Source organism: Condylostylus longicornis, unplaced genomic scaffold, assembly GCF_029603195.1.
Source record: "Condylostylus longicornis isolate FDR11 unplaced genomic scaffold, ASM2960319v2 ptg000018l, whole genome shotgun sequence".
NCBI classification, from domain to species: Eukaryota; Metazoa; Arthropoda; class Insecta; order Diptera; family Dolichopodidae; genus Condylostylus; species Condylostylus longicornis.
Window position 1 is genome coordinate 8,203,450 of NW_026577987.1, and position 17,501 is coordinate 8,220,950.

A 17,501-nucleotide genomic window follows, 5' to 3' on the forward strand; every position below is an offset into this window, starting at 1 on the left:
ATTATGTTCTCCTAACTGATTCCTAATATAGTTCACATTATTGCTTCGTACCACGTATATTAAACAACAATTTTGGTATTATTTTCTTAAAATAATAATAAATAATTTTCCCGTTTGCAATTTTGCTTTTTATACTCATTTACAGTTCAATTTAATACCGTTTCAGTTTAATTTCCTTTTCTAAATCCTTGTTTGTTGTAAAGTAATTTTCATACTGACCGTACATAACTTTTCAAAGAGTTTAAATTTTATAAACCATAAAGTAAAATTTGTGGTTTATAAAAAAACAAAAATTTTTTTACCAAATTAACTTTCAACTTGAAAATAAAATGAAGACACTCTTAGAAAAACCTATTTTGAGGCTCTATAATGTGAGACTTTATGCGAATTAAAGAAAACTCTCGTTATCTCTCTTCTGATTTTTTGTACGTATGAAACCATTTTATTATCGAAATTCCGGGTTATCCTGTATATTCAATAAGTTTATCATGTAGAGAATCAAAATTCAATACTTAAGAATTATTCTTCCTGATATTTCTATATCATAATATCTCCATATTTATATTAAATATGTACACATAATGTTCATTTTAAAAAAAGGAATTTAATATTCTGTAAACGGAAACAGTAAAAATCAATAAAATCCTTTTACGCCATTCTACTTTCTTTTTAGCTTCTTTGTATTTAGTGTTATATTTTTTTACTTTTCATTTTATGTTTCTTATATATTATACAGTTTTTTTATTACAATGGCTTTGAATCGACACAAATATTTTCCCTCCTATGAACCCGGAAATGTTTAACATAGGAAATGTTCTCGTTCATTAACCATTTACCTATTCTTGAAATTTTTTTTTATTCCATTCTAAAATTAAGTGCCTATAATTCGAATTATAAAGTCATTAAGGACACTGTAAATGTCAAATGTAATTCGAAACCATTTAAAGTGTTTCTGTATTAAAATGATAATAGAAATATATTTAAGAATGGTTAAGTAATCTTGACAGAATTTTTTTTAAGGAAATAGATAGATTAGGAATACGAATCGAAATTTTACAAAGTAATTTTTACATTTACTGTTAATAGTATTGTTGTCGTATATTTCTCTTATTTTTTAAAGCGCTTGTTTATGACATGCCTTAGAACTAAAAGAGCAAATTTAATTGTTTTTAAGTTAGGTTTATCAAAAAAATTATTGATGAATCGAATTTTGGGTTTTCTTGAAACACAACATATTTTTTGTGAGAAACAAATTAAATTTTCAATTTTCACTATCAAAAGTTCCCTTCAAAATAGAAATTAGGTTTATAGCCTTCTCATTATAAGTTTCCAAGAGTTCAGTTTGAAATTTGGATATTAAGGCGAATATTCATGCGAATTCAAAAAATTGCCAATGAATCAAAATTGTTACAAAAAGAGACATTTGTAAAGAAAATCTAACTGGTTTAGAAATGCAGATGTGATTGGATTAAGCGTCTCTTCATGTGGTGGATTCCATAAAAAGACAGGGTTTACATTGCCGATGCACAATAAAGGAAGATTCACGCAAGTAGTAGCAAAGCGACTTGTTGATACGAACTAACCAACCAAGCTCTAACAAATATTGATATTATTGTGCATTTTTTGCCAAACAAACTACGAATATCATTAAATAATCTTAAAACAGAAATGATCAATAATATTCGTCACCATTTTTTAATCATACTTAATACTATTTAAAGAATTGACAACTTAAAGTTATTCCATTTGACTTTTTATATTGTTATATTAATTTTTAACAATTTTTCAAAAAAAAAAATGGAAAGTGAAGCTATTCTATCCGTCACACCGTTTGTCTAACCATCTACCTACTTATTTCTCTAGATATGAATTTTATCTATCGTCCGCAAATATTACAAAAGCTTCGTCCACAAACATTTAAAATTCTGTAAAAGCAGGAAAGTATTCACTGGCGTCTTCTACAGCATAGTCATTTTCACATATTAAAATGACAAAATGGATTTTATCTGGAACATTTTTGAAAACTAACCGTTATTATAAAAGACGTTTTTTGGAAATTTTTGAAATATCCAGGTAGTAATCTGTATAAATTACAGCATATTTTGAGAACGACTAGAATTAAGTTTTTTTCCATCTCTATTCCTTCTTAAGTTATCGCCTCCCTAAATTTGTAAAATTTGAACTTTCGATGCCTTATATTTCTGAAACTGTAACCTTTTCCAAATTTCTAATAGAGCAAAAAGCTAACGGTAAACGTCAGAGCATCAAAAATACAAATTATTTTTTAACTCATTTACCTAACTGTTCAATTCAACGATTATGTTAACGGTATTCTTTAAATTTTTTTCTTTTCGCGCATCCTAAATATATGCAATTATTTGATATACTTTGGTATATCAAAGCAAGTTGTTCAAAGGATAAATGCTATTTAACAACCCGTTAAAATTTGATCCAACTTAATTTCCTTTAAATTCCTATGAGTAAAATTTTACCCTATTATCCTTTCTTCTTACGGTTTTTTTTTACTGTTCATTACTCAAATTTTCACTTAATTTGAAAATATTGTACTTTAACTTTTTTCTGAATTTAAAACATAATCTTCTCCTTTATTAGTCCCAAGATGAACGTCCTTTACTTTCATTTATAGAAGAAGATTAGTTTTTAATAATTTCTCGTTATGATAAGTGGTTATTTTAAGACATTCTTGGCGTAAAAGAATTTTTTTTTGTCGTCTTATGAGACTGAAAAAAGTATAAAATTGTCAAGTAATTTAACTTTCAATTTTTTTTTGTTGGTCTTCAGTTTTTTCTTGTAATTAAATTTAATGGATTTTCAAAAATTGAACTTATAAAACAATGAAAAATTAAACTGAAGTTTGCAAAACAAAAATAAAATTAAGAAATACAATTAAGACGACAATTATAAAATGCCGTAATTTTAAATTTAAAAAAAAAAGAATGAAAATTTTTACCTTCAATTCTTTATACTACAAGGTCTATCAATTGTGAGTTGTAATTTCGTTATAATTTAAAGGTGCTCGGCTATTGGACCTTATCTAATTTAGTCAGAAGACAAGCAGATTTCAAACAATTGAACAAACTTTTTGTTTTATTTGATCAATTAAAAATTTCTTTCTTGTATTGAAAAAAAATTTTCCAATAACTCTTTGTCTCGAGAACTTTAATACCTTAATTTTTGTACATAAAATTTTTCTAGCATTTTTTAAATATTTATTTTTAGATGAAATCATCTCTGTAATATACTTGAAAAATACTCGTACTAGACAGCATTGAACCATTTATTACACAAACAAAAATATTGATAATGAAATGGATAGTTTTTCGTTTTAATCTAAATGAGTACAATGCACTTGAAAGTGTTCAGAAAATATTTTGATGACAATCTTCTTTACCCTTAGACAAAACAAAAAACTAAAGGATTTTCGAACATAAAAGATATTTTGATAAATGAAAAATATTAGTTTTTTTCTCTTTTGAAAAGGATAATAAATCTCTTTGTGATAGAATGTATTTTTTTCTTGGTTTTATGTTACTTATGTGCATTATGTAAAAATGTAGCAGTTTCATATGCACTCACTTTATATGACATTCACATTAACTTATATCTAAAAAAAATTAAAAATCTCGAAAAACTTAAAAACAAAAAGTGAATTATTAAATACTTAATAATATTAATATTACAGTTTTTCAAATGAGCAAAAACCACATCCAGAGTTGAGTGTCAGAGAGGAAAAAAAGTAGAAAGATTTCTTTTTGGAAAATTTTATCAAAAAATCACAATCATAACCTATAAAGCGTCATGTGCTGTGCAAGTATTTAGTTAAAACTTATATACTTAAAAATTTAAACCGAATTTTCAAAAAATCCTCTAAAGAGTTTTATAATTTACACAAGATGTTTAAAGTAGATTGTTTTAAAGAATAGTAATTTCGTATGAGTATAGAATAAATCTTAATCTACATTAATTTAACGCTTTTTGCGAGTTATGGAGGTCAATACGAATTTTAATTTTAAATGCATATTTGTATTAAGAAATAATAAATTCAGTCAAACAACAAAACGGACTTTATATTCCTCGCGTTACAAACAGAACTCATTACTGACTTTTAAAATTATGTAAAATAAGTTTAAAACAGAAAAGGTTTCGATTCCAGAACTACGTGGCCGAAAGATTTAATTATTAACTTTCCATTTAGACACATAGAACAAACTTATAAGCGGTATATTTAGTAGCTTTATTCTTGTTAAAATTTACATGAGGTCTTGAGCAAAATAAAAGACTTTTTTTGCATTAAATTGTTTCTCTACAATAATACCAAAGTTTTAGATTATTTTAAGACAATTTTTTATGTGTTGCAACAAAATAAATGTGTTTTAATATATTATAATTAAAAATGTACTGCAAAATGTACTAAACAATCAGACCGTAGTTTGTTCCAGTTTCTAACTAAAACCAACTCATAAGTTAATGTACCGTCACATTAGATCAGACTATTAGATCTTGTTCAAAAAAGTTTATTAGCATTTCTCTATTACGGAGAAATTCTTTTCCGTTGACTATTCTACATGTGAAATTTGGTACCATTATATTATCACCTTCTTTATTATTATATGCGATGCAGTTGGTTACAAGGAAGTTGGGTAATATAAAACAATCTGGCACATCAAAGAAATGCTATTCCTCTTCAAAATTATTACTTTCAAAATAGACTAGCAAATTACCTACAAACCGGTGTAGTTTAACGAAAAGGATTCCCGTCATCTATGAAACAGATCACTTTCAAAAATTTAAATGGAATATAAATGGAATTTAATGGAATATATGTGTAATATCAAACAACTGATATTAAAATGGCAATTTGAAAAAACAAACTCTTTTGGCGTACAAATTAAGAGCTTGATTTATTCATAACACACCTCAGAATTTTAAAAAAATTAAGCTTTTAGCGCTTTATAAACTTATGATACGAGTAGTTATTTATCACCAAATTTATCGAAGAGTCATATTTTTTTTAAGTTGATCTTTATCTGTTTCATAAAGATTTTCCCTCTTAATCGTTGTGTTATACGTTTAATTCTAAATATGCAAAAAATCATAGAAATATTTTATGTACTTTGAAGCCCCAATAAACATGCAATGTCAATTTTATACACCGACAGCCTAACTTAATTGTTCAATTCTTCATCAATTTATGTAGTTACACATTTTTACCCACCGCATTGTGTATACAACAGGTAGGTTATATGATGGCAACAAATTTTGCATATCGAGTTTTCGATGGAAACGCACTTCTTTATGGTAGGGAAGTGTAAATAAACTATTTTTAGCAACGTGTTCCGTCCGTCGGTCTGTGTGTGAACCGATTTTGATGAAATTTTATATGTAAATTTATCTTGACTATTATCTCGACATATAAATAAATTAATCTGATGGCATTTTAGGGAATTCGGATGGTACAAAGCGAAACTGTACTAGGAGCCAAATTAACATTTTTCTAGGTATGTTAACTCAAAGCTTGCCAACGCCCTAAAAATAGGAAAGAAGTATTTAACAGACATTTTTATAATATTCTGTAACACTTTCACTTAATGGTTATGTGCTAACGGTTATGTGCTGACCACATCAGATGTTTTTTTATGATTTTCTGTTGAATTTTTCAAAAGAAATGCCATTTATATCTATTAAACCTTAATGCTCTTATTATATCATAACTTATTGTTTTTAGAAATTTTTACTTCCCCAGATCCACATTTATTTGCGATAATTTCGTTACTTTCGTAATAAATCTTCTTATCGATTGTTATGTTCTATCGAGGTTGCGTAGTATCACGTTATTGTCTGAAATTTTTTTTGAAGTGAACTTGAAAATATCTACATTTAATAAAAGTGTTCTTAAAAGAAATGAAACAAAACCACTTTTTACTTTCAATTTTATACTTTAAATACAACTATAAGGTGTAAGATAAAAGTAATGCGCATACTTAAATCAGGGTTCTATAAATTTATCAAAGTTTGAAAATTTGTTATTGATCTATTGAAGTTTGAATTCAAGTACTCGGGTTTTCATTCACCAAAAAAGATTCTTCTTAAAAGTGTTCTGACCATTTTCAAACATTTAATACTCGTAAAGCATTGGATAATTATTATTATTCTTCATCTTATCATATAGTAGATTGCATGTAGCAACTCAATGTAAACAAATACTTAGTTATCATGTGGATTACTGTATAAAGCAATGTGGTGAAAATTTCGTCGGCAATTTCTTCATACCTCTGTAGCTCAGTTGGTAAAACGTCGGCCTAGAAAGCACCAGGTCACTTGTTCGAGTCCACTTCGAGGAGAAAAATTTTTTAATTAATTTTTCTGCCTTTAACTCGGTCCTTTGATTACGTCATCCAATCTGTTCTGCAGTTGTATGAAGAAATTTCCATTCAGTTAAGATTATTATTCTTCATCTATTTGAAATACTGTGTAAAACTAGTATTTAACATCGCTCACATCTTTTCAAATCGTTGTTAACATTTTGAGGGCTTATAAACGACAAATGAGCTTAATGTGTATTTTAAATTCAGGAATTACAACATATTCTTACTTTTCTCTTCGTTTTTTCTCAAGAATCTAAAAGCTATAAGATCTTAACCAAATATTCAATTCACAAAATAATTCACAATCTTTTGTTTTTCATTCAATTTACAATATTAGATACTTACACGAATAAATCTCTTTTTATAAAGCTTTCGAAGATAAACAAGAATTTGTTAGAAAAAAGAGATGTCGGAAATCGATAATAGAAATTTTACAGCCAGAATAGGCTTGGTAAAGATTTACTTCTCTTATACATTCTTTTGCTTTATGTTTTGAACAATAAATTCTTCTTGTTATTAATAGAAAATATTTTGAGGAAAATGGAAAATGAGTTTTCACGTAAAAATTTTTTAATATTCATTTTTATTTTATGTCACATTGAAATTTATTTTGTGCATATAATTTCTACATTGTATACTATTTTCAAATTTTGAATGTCAATTGCCTAATTAAGAATTTTCTTAAAATTTTGACTTTTATGCAAATTTCATTAATATATAGAATCATTTTTAATAGAAACATGGAAATTATTAATGAATTCAAAAAGTGGCTTATTATATTTGCCATTTAAGGTGTAGCATGTCACAGAAGCCCTCAAGCCTGTTATACTTTTAATAGAACCTATTAGGGAAAAATGTTTATCAGTATTACTTTATTCTTGTGCCCCTATGTAGAATTTTAACGAAAAATTCTTAATAAGTAAATTCATGGATAAGTTTTCACTTCTAAACAACGAAATTCCAAATTTAAATTTTTTAATCCCCAACTGCCCAAGAAATTGTATATGTGCCTGCCTTTCAAATAAACTTACCCATACTATGAATGGTAAAGTAAATAAGAAAATTTTTAAATCTATTCCATAAAATACAATAGCTCATAAGAGCACTGTTATAAAATAATTGTAAAATGTGTTTTTACACTTCCCACGTATTATAACTCAAAAAAAAATTTTCGATTTTCTTAAAAAAAATGTTCTTCCTTATTTAAAAAAAGAATGAGTTTTCTTTTATAGAAGAATATTTTTTGTTCTTCTAACTACCTTCTCATACAATTTCTAATTTTGTTACACGCACAATGAAATTGACTTTTGTTAATTCGAATTTAGTTAATTTCATACAACTTTGATGTGAAACAACTATTCCCTATTCTCGTATTAAAAATATACGTTGAAGAAATAGTTCCGCCTTCCGAAAGCAGGCTTTCCGCTAACGTTAAAAGCTGTTTACGATTAACTATTCATTTACATACATTTGAATAAAAGTTCTTTACACCTCTTCCTCTTCCCGAATCTGATCCCAAATTTCATCGTTGTCTTATCCAAAAATATATCCCTTAATATGCCTTAATTATTAATTTAAATTTAATCGAATTAAATTTTTATGTAAGTAATAATTCAACGCGTTCATTATTATTAGTTAAATTTAAAACCACATTATAAATACAAGTTCTAGACTTAAAACGAGTTTGAAAATCTAATATAACATTCTTTTTAATTGGAACTTTGAACACAACAAGTAAAATCCCCCAAAAATGGCAGACATTTCAATATTTCTTGAAAAGTACCATATTTCTTTGCATCAATAAACTTCAACATTAATGCATAGTATAACATGTGCAAATATGACTGTATGTCAATTTGTAAATTCCCTTCTACATATATCATTCATGAATTCATTGAATTCTAAAAGAATTTTAGACATTTGAACATTAAATGCTAAACGTACTACAATATAACAAATTGAATATGGTTATTACGAATTCTTCTGAATTATTCAAGTAAAGTGAAAACGAGCATAAATTACATACCCCACATAATAAATTTTCAAAATTTTTTTCATTTAACATACATACACACTACGAGTAAATTTATGTTCAAAAAAAATATATTTTCAATTTCTTATTTCGAACAAAAAATTCCAGGATAAAATTAATTCAGGTGCAAATTATTTATTGTGAATATCAAAAATATTTGTAATTTAAGTAAAAGAAATACAAAACTCTGTCCTATATTTTATGGAATAAATGTTCTCTATAAGAATTTCTTTTTAATATTATAGAATTCTAAAATTTACCATTTATTTCTTAAACATATTTTGTATTTTAAGTGAAAAAATCGTTTATACATTTGTAGTATTTTTTACATAAAACATGCAACATAGTACATACTTCATCATGCATTCAAAATATTTTGCAAATAACAAAATAATGTAACATTTTAAAACTAATTTCTAAACTTTTTAATGGTTGATTAGCTCTTAAAACTCTATTTGTTGGTGAATCGGAAAAGAAAAAGAATTTTTTATTAGAATTTCAATATTTTAAATCAGATAAAATGTAGGCTTCGAAACCATGGTTTATAGAGTGGCACATTTTACTTTTAATATTTTTACCACTAGTTGGTAAAAAATTTCAGTGATGATTCTTTTATCAATTTCCAGCAAAAAATTTTTTGAGCTTTTTCAACAGGCTGTAGCTCGAAAACGAACATATACCTCTCCCTCCACCCGTACAATTTTTTGCAGAAAATTGATCAAAGAACCCTCCCTGAAATTAGCTGCCACCTTTTGCGAAACACCCTGTATATCTTCAAGTTTTGAGTAATGGAAACGATATCATCTCTTAATACCAAATAAATTTGCATATGTTTAGGCAAAATCTTAAACATAAAACTTGAATTTTCTTACTAGTTTATTTGGTTAAGACACGAGGATATTGTAGATTGTAGATTGTAGATTCTAAGGGAACCGAGTGGGACAGGAGCATCCCCCCAAGCCACCGCAGCCATTTTTGACTTATTGTAGCCACCCCACTCTCCCGTCTATAATATCCCCGTCCCAATCACAAAGCCGGAGATATCCCTAAGGGAGTTGGACAATAATTCCCGAACACTTAGGGACCCATGTCCAAGACAATTGCGGCGCCGAACAGCCAGTGCCGGACAGTCGCAGAGAATGTGCACGGCGGTCTCATCGCCACCCCCACAAAATCTGCACAGGGGGGAGCCCGACTTCCCCAGCCTATGCAGGTGGTACTTCACCGGGCAGTGCCCCGTGATATACTTTTAGATAAAAGGAAGATTACCTTTACATTTAGTTTTGTACAGCATTTCGATAGAACTTACTGGAGAGAAATAGGGAACCGAATCTTTGAGAGAAAATAAGGAGAGGTGTACTGAGCCTTCAGAAACTTGCATTAAAGTGTAATTTGAAATTCTAATTCCAATTTTACCTTCGTATCATACATATTTTTTTTTTGTGAGAGAAGGGAAAAAATTTTACGGGACATATAATGCACTCACTAAGATTTACTTGTGTACGAAATTTAATTTTTACGAAAATTTATTTAAAATTATATTAAGCTGTGAAGAAGTTTCCTGAACAGATTAAAAGCGAGTATAGATTTTTCTCCCACAAATATTTATAGAAAAGTTTCTCAAAATTCAAAACGATTTGAAAAGTTTGTATATACTTCAAAATAAGAAAGCCAATTCTATTTTCATTGATAATTTGTAAACATTCATCAGTTCTATGAGTAGAATGTAAACCAGTGGATTGTGCTACAACATTTATTACAACTGTAAGTTGTGTGTTACCATGGCGAGTTCTTTAAATATTGTTTTAATATTTAAGTGTCATTTTAACTTAAGAAGCTCACCGTCCCAAATCTTATTACACTTTTTAAGGTTACAATCTATGACTGGCCAAGAAACTTTAATAATTATGTGGACTGCAAGAAAAAAATTTTGTACATTATCTTTAGAAATCTGTGTTTGTTTATTAAACTGTTATATTTTCGATTAAAATTTAAAGGGCATGACGTTCGTTTAGTTAAGTATACAATAAAATTACTTGAAATAAAATATTTTACCGTTTAGAAAATAAATGGCAGGTATAGTAACACCATACACATACTTATATATATGTATAATTTTAAAATACAATTTCTGCATAACAATATTTTATTTTTAATAGATGCAAGCAGAGTATTAGTACTCATGTTTCATTTAAATATTTTATTACACATATAAAAGTTTTAACATTATAATATTCACATTATATTTCTATAATCGTCTTTGGTTGTAGATTCTGCATTGCGCTATGTTAACTATTTAAAAATTTAAAAAAATAAAAATAACAAAACGAAAGGAACTAAGAGATTTTATATCCTTTTTATGAATAACGAATAATTTATAAGGATAATATGTATAAGACTTGGTTTAAATAAGTTCAAAGAGCTTCTTATATTCAGTAAAATTTTAAATTTTTAAAAATTTTTGCTTTGTCATCGTCTAGACTTTAAATATTTTTGACATTAACTGAAGTTTTAACATTAAAATTTTATTACTCAATTTTTTTGTGCTTAAATTTTTGTGCATATTACAAAAAAAAATATTAACATTATTGAATGATATGGTAAAGAACTACTTAACAGATACCGCAAGTTGTTCATTTGAGTGAGTCAATTGAAGAAAGTAATTTAAAAATTGCTAAATTATTAAACAATTATTGAAAATAAAGTGAATCCTTTAAGAAATTTTATTTAGTATTCATCGTTTTGGGTTGCTGTAAAAAAAATTATGAATTTTTGAAATCATATGATTCGGATATAAAAATTTTGAGATTGAGTGCAAAGAATATAGAAACATAGCAATATTCAAGACTTATTAATAATTGCAATTACATTGTTATAGGAAAAATCTATTGATTAGCATGAAAAACATCAAAAACATTTCGCAATATTTTCTTGTCCTATTCTCAAATATGGATAACTTCCTTCTTCTATGAAGTTTGACAATTTAAATCACTTTTTAAACAATAAAACTTTTCAAAATTTAACAATATTTTTTGTAGGGCTTATTCTGCTTGATACTCATGTAAAAAATAAAATAAAATAAAATTTGCACTCAGTGACAAAAATTTTCAGGTTACACAACAAAAAATTTTATTGAAACAAAAAACAGGAAAAATTAATTTTGATGAACGACCCTTAAAAAAAAAATTTCTTTGGAAGGTTTTATTTTAAGCCCTTAATAAAAGTAACTCTTCATACATTAAGGATATTGCGACAGTAATAAATATGTCAAATATTAATAATTTATTATGGAATGTATGCAATGCATGCAATAGAAAAAATTGTCGCAATCATTTATATAGAAATTAAGGAAAAAAAAGGATGTGTCGACAGCTTCGATTTGCATTGATAACAACCTCCTAGTTATACAAATTGAAAATTTTATTTTGCATTGCATTGTTTTCTCTGTTTTTCATCTTTATTTGAATGCGTTAAATTGGATTTTGGTTACAACTACGAGAAATTAATGAAAATCCTACTCTTCGATACAACTTTCTTTAACACTGTCAACTAGACTACTAGGTGCGTTACACGTGTGAAAATACTTACAGTCACTGTCTTTTAAGTATTAATTTGACTTTGTCAGAAGTTTCTATTACTTTTTGTAGATTTAACGACAAAATTAAAGTTTTCTTCCTTTCTTTTATATTGGTAAATACAAATTCATTGGTAAAACTTTGCAGGGGTTATGCACTTTTCTTGTATCATGTTTCCATCAATGATATAATCTGTTACATTATTAACTATTGTTGATTATTGATTACATTATTAATTTTATTGATCATTTGTTTTAATGCTCTCTCTGCCTAAGTTTAACATAAAAAAAACGCTAATAATTGAGTTCAGTTTTAAAATCACAATTCAATATTTTTCAAATACTATTTCAGTTTATTCCAAAATTTGAATTGTTTATTGATGAAATACGAATTTCAAAATTTTGTTTAAATTTTTTAGATCTCTACGCATTAATTTTTCTGTCAACACACGTTCATTTTTCCAATTTGTTATTTTATTGAAAAGCAAATTGAAAATTCTCATGACTTTCTAACAATTCAATTTTAATTAGTATATGTACTCTTTCTGATTTTTGAATTAATTCAAACCTATTTTCATTGATCCGATCCATCAAAGAGAATTTTTAGTATATTTTCTATGTGTTTATTTGAGTATGTATTGAAATTTGCATAACTCACAAAATATTTAAAAATTTTTATACTTGCAATCGTTGATTTTTTCTTATGTAACTTTAATTTTGAAAACGCTTTTCGTCGACTTTCAAAAAACTTTCATTTGTTTATTGCCATGACGTATAATTAAAATTACTTCTGATTGAAAATTCAATCATATTTTTTATAAAAATAAAATTTTCAATTTTTTTTTATTTGATCTAGTAAAAATTACAAGAGCTATAAAACTCGCTTTCTATATCTACAAAATTTAACTTATTTATCTATTTAAAATGTATGTAGTATGTTTGTGTATGTATTCATAGAAAGTCCTTAATATTATATGAATTCAAAATTACAAAATGTCAAAGGATTATTTTTTCTTTTTTTTTTTGGAAATTGAAAGGATTTGTTTAAATAATTTTATTACTCTGTTTTACAATTTTACTACAAAATATAAATTAAAAAAAAAAAAATATTTTTTACGCTGTTAGCAAATTTCCAAACAAATTTAAAAATTTTATTTCGTTGTTCTATCCGTTGGTGCAACTGTGCGACAGTACGTCTATCTATAAAACTCCCGCACTCTTTGACACAAAAATCTGAAATTCAATACAAAACTGAACCTTGTTGGAAAGTCAATTTCTGTAAAAGAATGAATTTTATCTTCCCTCACGCTTCTAAACACTATGAAATGAACTGATATTTTTGGAAATTTATTTTGTCGAGCCGCAAAAATTATTTTATATTATTTAAAGGTTTTTGTAATTGGAGTCACAACTTTTAGAAGTGTTATACGTTATACGATAAACAGACACTACAATGATAAGATGGCCGTAGAAATTGGCTATTATTTAAGTCCTGTATTTGCTTAAATTTTTAACACCGTTTTCATCTCAAACAGCAAGCTGGAGAAGTCTGGAATTTCAACAATTTGTGAATAATAATAGATTTGATTCGTATTCCTCATTCCCTTCCAAGTTAAGTCAGAAATATATTTCCGAATTTTTATGAAAACAAATGATTAAAAATTTCAAACGACCAGACCAATCGCACATTTGTCTCAAAAGTATTCAGTAATGATAACACCAAAATGGTTGTCAGTATTTTTAAATCAAAAATTTTTTATGGGAAATTTGCTTCTTTGTAACGATTTTATAAAAAAAATTCGGATGCAAATAGTTCTATCAAATAAAATCTACTTTGAAAAAATATTAGGGGCTTTAAAATATTTTCGATATAATACTAGTTCTAGTACACAAATGCATAAACAAGTCAGTATACGTTTATGAATAAATTCAAATAACCTTTATTCAGAATTTACCAAATAACTTTTAAAGTAGTTCAAAGGAGTTTTTTACCACCCCCAAAAACAAATTTTTATTTCAGTTCTTTTAACATATTCAAAATCAGTTCTCTGTTTAAAAAATATTCTATTTGTGGAAAATCAATAAAAAAAAATTTTTTTGCCTTCTCTATTTAAAATGGAAATGTTAAAAAAATGAAAGAGATTTTTTCTATAGTAAATACTCAACTATTTTCTAATTTTTCTACACAGCACTATGTTGTTTGTTCAAAATATGAAATATTTCAAAAAATCTGAAAAAAAATAAAGTGTGTTGCTATACGTCTAAAATATTTCAGTAGTTTGTAATTTTGGTTTTTATAAAATAATGCCTTAAGCCTTTGAAAATATTTTATTGATGCAACATACACAAAGCAAAAAAAGAAATCTAAATACAATTTTTTTTTCGTGATTTGATTACCATATATGCCAGTTATTCCCAACATTTAATTTATTTTAAATCTCCAGCGATTCACATCATATCAAAGTGCGATATCAGATAGATAAGTTTCACTTAACAAGACGGAAATAGTGGCCCTATGGAAGGGTTAAAATTATTTTGTTACAACATTTTAGTCAAAGTTACAAAGTAATCTAAGTAACCAAATAACAAACTTACCAAATTATTTGCAAAAATCGTGAACATTTAAAAAAATTTTATTCCAAAATTAAGAAATACAAAAAAAAATCAATCCCTTAATTTGCAGATTCTGCAAAGACATTAAAATAAGACTTTTAATGTTTAAAATCGGGTGTACCGGATATATTATATGTACGTAATCTTCTTGGCCTTACTATGTACTACGATTTTCGTATTCGGAAAATTGGTAAGGTAGTCCCAGTCAATTACGAGAATCGAATTGCATAGTAGAGTAACTTTATGACTAAATGTTCTCTATGAGCATCTGTCGAAAAGAATAAATAATTTATTATTAGCTTTGGCTTTAGTCGGAATGCACTCTCACCTTTAAATAAATATGGTAGTGTTGTTTTGTTTCGAGCACTTTCTTCTGACGGCAAAAATTTTGTTTGTTTTTGTAAAACATACAAAAAGTTGGAAAATTTTAATATACCTTCGTCCTTTTCTCACCGTTGCAACTCATATTTTTAAAATCCAATCAGAAAAAACTGTTCTACCAACTGAAATTGTGAAAAAATTTCTAAGTTTTTTTGAAAAACTGTATGTCTATCATTAAAAAGCGCCAAAAATACTCGGAAGTTGCAATTTCAATGTGTAATCGTGTTATTAAGGTTTTATACAAACCTTGTAATTTAGCTGTAAACAAAGTCGAAACTTCAAAAAAATTATAAGTTGTGAGACTATAATAATTTTGTACTTTAATTTCAAATTAACAAAATTCGAACTTCTATTTTTAATTGTTAAATGTAAAATAACAATTTAATTTGCACTTTTTTTAATTTTAAGGATGAGAAAAGAAACTCTTCTTATACTTGGTATTGAACACAAATGGTAATGAATTTGATAATGATTCTAACTGTTTTCACTTTAATAATTTTTATGAAACATAATTTGTGTTAATCATGTATATATATAATATAAAACGTTCAGATGCATATAACTTCACAAACACAATTATTACTTTTAACCACATTCTTAGATTGTAAGATATAATCTTTGAAAACTCTAACTAACTAAACTTATTGGTAACAAGAAATCTGATGAATTTAGATCATTAAGTTTGAGATTAATCACTGATAGGCGATAGCGTAACCCCACATTGCATATTTAAGAGAAACATCATCGATGAAAATGGAGTAGTCAGTTTTTAATGCGATTTGAGTTGCATTGGATAATGAGACCACACACAATTTGTTACAGATCGTTGGACAGATATTACAAAAAAAAATAATATTTAATGTTAAAATTATAACATTAAGCAAAGGAAAGTCAAATTACTTGAGTTGAATATGTAATCAAAAATGATAAATAAAATTGTACATCCCGTAATTAAAAAAACTTGAAGTTTTTATTAAAATGTCTTTCGTGCCTTCAACATCTTCATTGTTTCCATTATTACGCTTTTATAAAAAATGTATAACTACAGTTTTATTGAGATCTTAATCAATCATAAAATGTACATACACATACAAAAATATATTGACTTACACTTACAGTGGTGCGATTATACCTGAATCCGTGGCTTCCATATTGTAAAAAAAACATTTTCGCTGCAATGTTTCATAGTATAGAATGTATTTCAAAAGTTATCGACGATGCAGTAAGTACCAAGCTGTTGCAAACCGCTTTCAATACGCAGAAAAAAGCAGAGAGCGCCTCGAGGCTTTTCCCGATGCTCTTAATAAATTTTATTTAAACGGTGCTGCCACTAAATGTAAAATATATTAAAATCTTTCTGTTTGTTAAATATTTAATGCATTTTGCTAAGTGTTATTTATACAGGGTGATTCAGAAAGCTATACAACAACATATACCATTGGTTCAAAGATCGAAAATGGGTAAAACTTTTGTTCTGGATTGGGTACCAGATTTCAAGGTTTTCTGAATTCCAGCGGTTTTAACGAAATTTCACGAAATTTTTACTTACCCAAGTTTTTTGGATTATAACTTCCATTCTGAAAAAGATAGGAACTTCAAGCAAAGAGTTCCTGAAAGGCCTAGTAAAGGGCTTAAAATAAACATGTTGCTTGATTCTGTATTTTATGTACCTTCAGAATACCGAGCAATGTTGTTGTTTAGCTTTCTGAATCACCCTGTATATACCGGCTCAATTTAGAATTTTGGGTTAAATGGGAAGTAAAACTGACAATGCTGCTTGAAACAGAATATTCGATATCAAAGCGGTATTAAATACCAGGTTTCAAAATAAAAACGGCTGTTGTTTAATAAGTTAGCAAACAAATTAAAAATAAGATTTGCTGAAATTTGTGACCAATAAAATAAAAATTTAAAGAAAAATTGAAAGCAAAATCGAAAATTGTGGGTAAGTAAGGTATGCAGTTATATATTACTTCAAAAATATAAAAAAATGCATTGGTTTGTTGTAGGGTTAGAAAGTGGAAGCATGAGGACATTACGCTCCTCATCACTTTTCGATAAAAATTTGAATTTGATTTTAAAGAAAAATTTTATAGAAGAAGGTTCACCAGCCAACCGAGGAAAAAGACGAAAATTTCTCGTTCGGGGATGAAGAGATTTTTAAAAAATTTTTAAATTTATTAATAGCGTATAGAAGAATTAAAAGACGAAATAGAACTTCCGAAGAAAACCACACCAGTTGTCACACGCCATAACGTTCCGTACTGTTACTTCTGAAACTATGCATTATTTTGGAAATTTAGTAAAAAAGGTTAAAAACGGTTTGAAAACTGTTCTTTTTATTAAAAGAAGCCACCCTTCATACTTCGGAAAATTAAAATTTTTTCTTGGTAGAAAGGTCTTTGCCAGTTTGCCAATTATTAGTTTTGTTGACAAACAAAACTCAAATACAAAATTTCCATTAATTAGCTCATTGGATATATTCGGCAAAGCAAAAAAAGGCAAATAATTTTTC